At 40.7% G+C, this 6840-nt stretch overlaps 1 protein-coding gene and 1 pseudogene across 4 annotated transcripts in view; both read right to left on the reverse strand.

Moving 5' to 3' along the window:
- Nucleotides 1-6840, reverse strand: part of Sulf1 (sulfatase 1) — a 175174-nt gene that overhangs the window by 95741 nt on the left and 72593 nt on the right. The window lies entirely within an intron of this gene.
- LOC109117571 lies at nucleotides 5769-6792 on the reverse strand (annotated as a pseudogene).

The following is a 6840-nucleotide window of genomic DNA, read 5'->3' on the forward strand; positions in this document are numbered from 1 at the left end:
GGGGGGGTTCTATTATATTATTGGTGGGAATGTAAACAAGTAAAAGCATTGGAACCAGCCGTTTCCCTTGTAGGTATCTTCCTGAAACAGGTCATAGTACAGTGATACATGAATACCCATGTTTGTAGCACAACAACTCATAATAGCTGAGTCCAGAAGCAGCTTATATCAATCAACAGATGAATGAATAAATACAATGTTCTATTTGTACATAATAAAGTATTACTGTGCCACATACAAGGATGAATTTGAATCATTTTTAGTAAAACAGATGCACTTTGAGACCACTAAATTAAATGAAATAAGTGAGACACAAGCTTAAACATTTCTTAACTTATATGAGAAACGCAAAGTATAAATAAAATAAAAGACAAGACAATAGGAAGCAGGGATATAGACCTTTTGCAAAGATTTGTTCACATATAAATCTTAGTTATACTTCTAATTAGAGTTGCGTAAATTCAAATGAATATACAACCAACATACTACTCTTAAATTTGGAAGCTGATTCTACAGCCATTACTAAAGTCCAGTTATCATTGATAAATTAGCAAGGTTTAGAAGGGAAAACCTATATATCCACAAACCAAAATGCTTTAGTCAACGTGATCCATATTAAGCACCATGAAATGAAAATCATTTGGTAACTTCGTCCATAGAGGCCATGATTCTCCATTATGTTATGTCATAGCACACTAAGAGAATAGTAATACAGGGAGATTTACAGCCCATCGTGGTAAGCAGGCATCGCTACTCACCGCCCAGGGGGCTCTGGCCACCCAGGCCTACTTGGCTCAGGAGCAGACACACCTGCAATCTGTAGCTGGATGCATCTGCACCTCATCTGTGGCCCGTTGCCAACACCGTGATGCCAGGGGGCAGTGATCCAGTGAGTCAAATTAGGCTATGAGGATTTCTAAATATTGCTCTTATGTATTATTTACAAATATTGTGTAAAGGTATTGAAAATAGAATGTTAAAAATCAGGGGCCTAATTTATATATTTGCAAGTATGTGCTGCATACAGTGGTTTTTTGTTTGTTTTTTGGTACTGGGGTCGAACTCAGAACCTTTCACTTGTGAGGTAGGCACGATGCCACTGAGCTAAATCCCTGGTTGGTGGTATTTTTTTTAAAAGAGTAATTAAAAAAGTCAGTAAGAAGAATCAACCAGTGATCACTGAAATCTCTACTTCATAGAATCTCATACCTACAGAAGTTAGAATCAAGGGCAACTTTAGAAATTTTGCTGTTCAATTAATTTTAAAATTGAGGAAGCTGAGGCCTCAAGTAATCAGTAACACCATCTGTATCAAACTCACACTGAACAAAGATTTCACATACTTTCTGTGATTTGCATTGCAGTATCCCTCAGCCGTGTTGCTGGTATCCCATTTTTCAGGGATTGAGCCACATTCAGAAAGCCTAAATGCCAATTCCAAATCACTGGTCCTCAAAGAGGAATGGGGAAGGGATTTCATATCTTATACTTTTTCCTTCCCCTGCTCTTGGGTGAAGGAGATTGAACCTAGAGCCTTGTGCGTACCAAGTGCGTGCTCTACTACTAAACTACGCTCCTGACTCCTCAGCTTGTATTTCTCTACTACACTAGAGAATAGCCCATTGTGGCACTCTGGGTTTATATATAACAAGCATACTTGATGGGAAAAAATTTCTTCCTTTGAATAATCTCATGAAAGCCTATTCTCTATCTAGTTAAAAGCCTTGCTTAAATGACTACTTTGTGCTTGTGCTAAGAAGTGTCTTCTGCCTCCCTCACTCCTACATACCCTAACTTTGTGAAACCCTCTCCACCATTGTTCTAAGCATACCAAAGTCCCAACATTTTAAAGCAGTGACTCAGAAAAGAGAAAAGAAAAGTGTAGTGGCTCCCAGGAGAAGTCATGCCAATGAGGAAGGCAGGCAGGGAAGGAGGCACAGGACTACTTGTTGTCAGCCATCTCTGGGAGGAAAGTGTTATAAAACCCACTTCCACTGTGACCCAGCAAATGAATAGCTGCCTGGTACAGAAGGTGTGCTTTGGCTGCACATTTAAGGAAGGATAGCCCTTCTTCACCCTCTTCTTTACTCTCTCCCCAACTCCTCCCCATCTATGGCTTAGACCTGGGAGGGATGAAAAAGAATGGAAAATCAAATGTTTTGGGTAACTCACAAATTGATGGATCCATAGTTCTGAGCATAAAATATTTCCATCTAATTAAAAAGCAAATCTTGTATCCTCTGCAATGGAACACAAACTTCATTCTTTCCCCATACATAGATACATCCTAAATTTCCACAATGTTCATGGAATGCCTTTGTCCCCAAGAAATATTCAGAAACAAAGGCATTCTTTCTACAGTTTCATTATTTCTAGAGTTTTGGGGTCCTGCGATACCCTACTGAAATAAGAAATCTGATGTCATGGCTTGTATCACATATCACCACAAAACCTCATGTTCTCATAGGTGGGGCTTTGTGGATCTTGGATGTGTGATACAGGACTGCTACCAAGGAAGAATACAGCTCAGAAGGGAGCTCTGAGTGTGGATCTCTGATTTCTCTGATACCAACTGCGTGATTTTGCAAAAGTTGACATCTTCTGTGAAACCTAGCTTCTCACTGCTAAAATATAATAGCCCTGCCTGTCTTCCAGGCAAATTACTATTAAATCAAATGACTGCAAACTAGTGAAGCATTTGGTAAGCGTGAAAACACCCTACAGATATCAAACACACTAGTATTTTGCTCTCCACTTACAAAAAAAAAAAATAATCCACATCACTGAGTTAGTAGGAAACGTGACTTAGGGTCTTATTAGCGTCTTTACTTCACCTGATGGCACAATTGGCACTCTGTGAACAGTGACCCTACCTTCCTGCCTCTTTAGATTTCATCAACCATTTATCCTGCTGACTTGATCATTGAAAGGTTTCTCAATTCTATCTCCTTTGCTGTGTTCCTTTTTATCATCACCACAGATTATGACTTTCTGTGGGGGCCAGTTGTGGCCCACTGGCATTTGACATTTGAAAAATAACTTCTACCATTAAGGCATTGATACAATCTATGTAACATTTGTTCCCTTTCAAGGACTCTGTTTGTTTGTTTTTTCTGAGACAGGGTCTCACTATGTAGTTGAGACTGACCTGGAGCTCACTTTGTAATCCAGGCTGATCTCGAGCTCACAGTGATCCTCCTGCCTCAGCCTCCCGAGTGCTGGGATTACAGGTTTATACTACCATGCCCTGGCTGAAGGACTTTGTTAAATTTGTTTGTTCTTTGATCCTGTGATGGGAGAGATAGCCAAAGATCTGATGTTATCTGTAGGAGTCAGGAAATCTGGTCTTTGCATAAAATAAAGATAATTGCTTGGTACTTTCTGTTGATATGCCTTTAAAAAGAGCTGTTTCTGTGAAATAAACTAGACTTCTCTTGGTCTCCACTCAGGCTTGAGTGTTCTTTCCTTTCTCAATCCTCACTCCGGCGCAACTCAGGCATGTTCGTGTTGTGATGGCTGGGCCGCCACACCTTTATCAACTCTTCTCCAAATCACTGGAATAACTTCTAATGATAGTTCTGCTTCTTGTCAAATTTTTCATAGGCGCCGAGGATGCATACAGTTCATTGGTAGAATGTGTGCTTAGCATGTAGGAGACTCTAGGGTCAATACCCCAAAACAACAGCCAAAGTAAAACAAAACCTAAAGATCTTAAGTTCATCCAGGCACTGGGACAGTCTTCAGAGCTAACCTAACCATGCTTTTTCCCTGTTCAAAATTCAATGCTTTCTCAATTGTTGCTCTACTATTACAAACCTTCTGGGTTTAAGAAACTACTGATACCTGCCTACCAGCACCTACCAAAGTGGTTGCTCCCCTATCGCTCCCTGAGAATGTTCAAACCTGAGTGAAGTCTTACTTGACTCCCTCCTATCACTTATACATCAATTCCCTTCCACAGAAATTACCAGAAAGGAACTGGGGTTCCTCCCCTGTACTCTAGGGATATCCTGCTCATTTTGGGGTCTTCTAATAATCATTTCCCCTTGAGTTTGCATCTAGAATGTGACACAGCATAGAGGCTTAGGAAATGCCTCTTAAATAAAGGAAAGGATGTCTAGATGGTAATATCCCATCTCTTGTGGGTGTTTCCTCAACTTAAATGCAAAATATTTTAAGAAATAAATTGGCTATCTCATCCTTCGTTATTTTCAGCCATATTTAAATATCTAGTTAACAACTGCCACAGACAAGATCTTTTCCTATTTGCATATCATACAGCATAAGAAAATTAGGGTATTGAAATGCCTTTTTCAAATAGCATGCAATCTTTCATCTTTAAAAGTATTTCTTTTTTCATTGAGCCTCAATTTCTCTAGAAGACCATTTTCCTTCAGTAGACTAGAAAAAAGAAAAGAATGAAAAGGTTTGATTTTCTTCCCAATCAACCTGAAAGCTCTTTCTTAACTTTTAATTTTGTCTTTTCCAAGAACAAAGGCTGAGGTATTTTCACCAGGAAGCAGCCCCCTCAGCCTTTCAGCAAGTTACATGACAAAGGTACAAGTGTGAGCAGGGGAGGGATTCGCGGACTGCTGTACATCTGTTGCCTTTTCGAAGGCAGCCCTGGACACTAGAAGGCAGCCAGCTGCAGGGTTCAATCCTTCCTGGCTTATCTCACACTGTTTTGGAAATAAAGCTTACAAAAACAAAGAAGACTGCAGTGCTGGAAGGTTTTGACATGACAAGACTTCTGCTTTCTCAGTGTCATTTTTGCTCCATAGCTTGTTTCCAAGTTCCTCTCCAGAGAAACCATACCTCAGCACCGTCCCTCACGTTCTGGACAGGTGATTTCAGAATTGACTCAACTTCCTGTCTACCTGGCCGACTCTGAATGTGGTGTCTTCAGAAAGGAATACCGCCTTACTGCTTAGCACTCTTAACCTAGAAATCTCACACCAAAGCCAGGTGTGGGGGTGCAGTGCTGTAACCTGAATGCGTAAGGAGGCTGTCTCAGGAGGATCACTGAGGGTTTGAGGCCAGACTTGCCCTATTTCAAAAAACAGAAACAGAAATAAAACAACAACAACAAAAAGGAAATCTCAAACCATTTTTTTTGTTACTGACTGCAGGCAAATGGTGGGACCGTCAAAAGGGTGAGATTTCATGTAGTCATGTAGGATGGGGTGAGAAGTGTATGCCTTCATAAGTAACCTAGCAGGTCAAAAAGAGGAGGGTGACAGGCACGGTGTTGCACACTGGCCATTCTGCAACCCAGAGACTGAGGTGGGGGATCTCAAATTCAAGTACCAATGGGGCAACTGATTTAGTCCTGGTCTCAAGTTTTTAAAAAGATGGAGCTCAAAGAAGGGAATACAAGGCATGTGGCACAGAGGTGGGCAATGGAGGATAGACATGAACAAAAAATATATATATATATTTTTTTTGCTTTAAACAATGTATTCAACTGAAATGCCATACACGGATTTCCATTTGTTTTTCTCCATAGTGATTTAGAGGATCTTCAAACCAATATAAATATTTCATAATTCCTTGGCCTTTTGGGTATTCACCTGTGCAATACCTCCCATCTACTAGCAAGAAAAGCACTGAAGAATGTAGACCTGGTACAACTAACTTGGTACAATGTGAATCTGCTCCAAATACTTGTTTCTTGGAGGTAAAGGAAGCACAACCATATTCAGTTAAGAAAACCATCCTTAGAACACAGGACGACTTTGTTTTTAAGAAGGGCCTAGAATGCTTAGCCACTAATTAGGAGCTAAGGGGAAGGGCCATCCCCAGCTTAGGACATAGGGGACAGGTTCCAGCAGCTAAGCCTCCTTCCCATTGGCTCTCACAAAGTGTGCTTCTCTGGGTGGGACCCCCGAGAGCTTCCCCTGTACCCAGACATCTTTCTCTTTGGCTTCCCGATACAGATAACTCTTGTAAATAAATAATCTAAAAACCTACAAATGGTTAGGAAAATGTAAGATGACTTCTGCTGTCTCTAATAGCAACCTGCTTTGTTTAGTTCTGCATTAACAGACACCAGAGGCACTGACCATGAAGTGGGACATCTGGCCTCATCCCTAACCTTGAACACCCACTTCCTGTGCCCTAGAATAGATAGCTAGACGAATCTTGAGGTAAACTCCCTAACTACAAGGGATTGTTATGTCTGGGTTAGAGTTAACTGTTGTCTTGTTACTGTAATTTGTACATGGGTAATGTGAACTGAGGAAATGAAATGTGACCCCCTGAATGAGATCATGGCTGTAAAACCTATAAAAGAAGAAGCTGCAACCCAGTCATTATCATCGATCACCAGCGCTGCCTTTTTGAGTGCGATTGGCCTTTGCTGGCAAAATAAACTTCTTATTATTTTACTTCCCTTCTGCTTCTCCGTACGTGTCTCATTTACCAACTCCTTCCAAATCATTTATTCTTTTTTCTGCTCATTTTCCTTGAGACACGTTTCAGGAAGCTATCTCAACTCTTTGAGTGTTTAATATGCTCCGTACACACGTTAATCCTCTTGGCAAGTATCTTGCCCTTAACTTGCTTGTTTGCAGCAATGCCAGCAGCATGCTGGGTAACACTGTAGACTCTTCCAGTTTTGCCCTGGTAACATTTGTGTGGTGTTCTGTTTTGAACAGTACCCATTCCCTCGGTGCCTATAATATCACCCTTTTTGTAGATTCACATGTATGTGGCCAAAGGAACAACCGCATGTTTTCTAAAAGGCCTAGAAAACATGTACAGGGTTTCTCTCTGCATTCTCCTTGTGTTCATCTTTTGGCAAATTACTGGAAGATGGCAGTTCCAGCCAAAAGGGAGAAT

Source organism: Fukomys damarensis, unplaced genomic scaffold (genome assembly GCF_012274545.1).
Source record: "Fukomys damarensis isolate Sample0158 unplaced genomic scaffold, DMR_v1.0_HiC HiC_scaffold_5, whole genome shotgun sequence".
Lineage (NCBI taxonomy): Eukaryota > Metazoa > Chordata > Mammalia > Rodentia > Bathyergidae > Fukomys > Fukomys damarensis.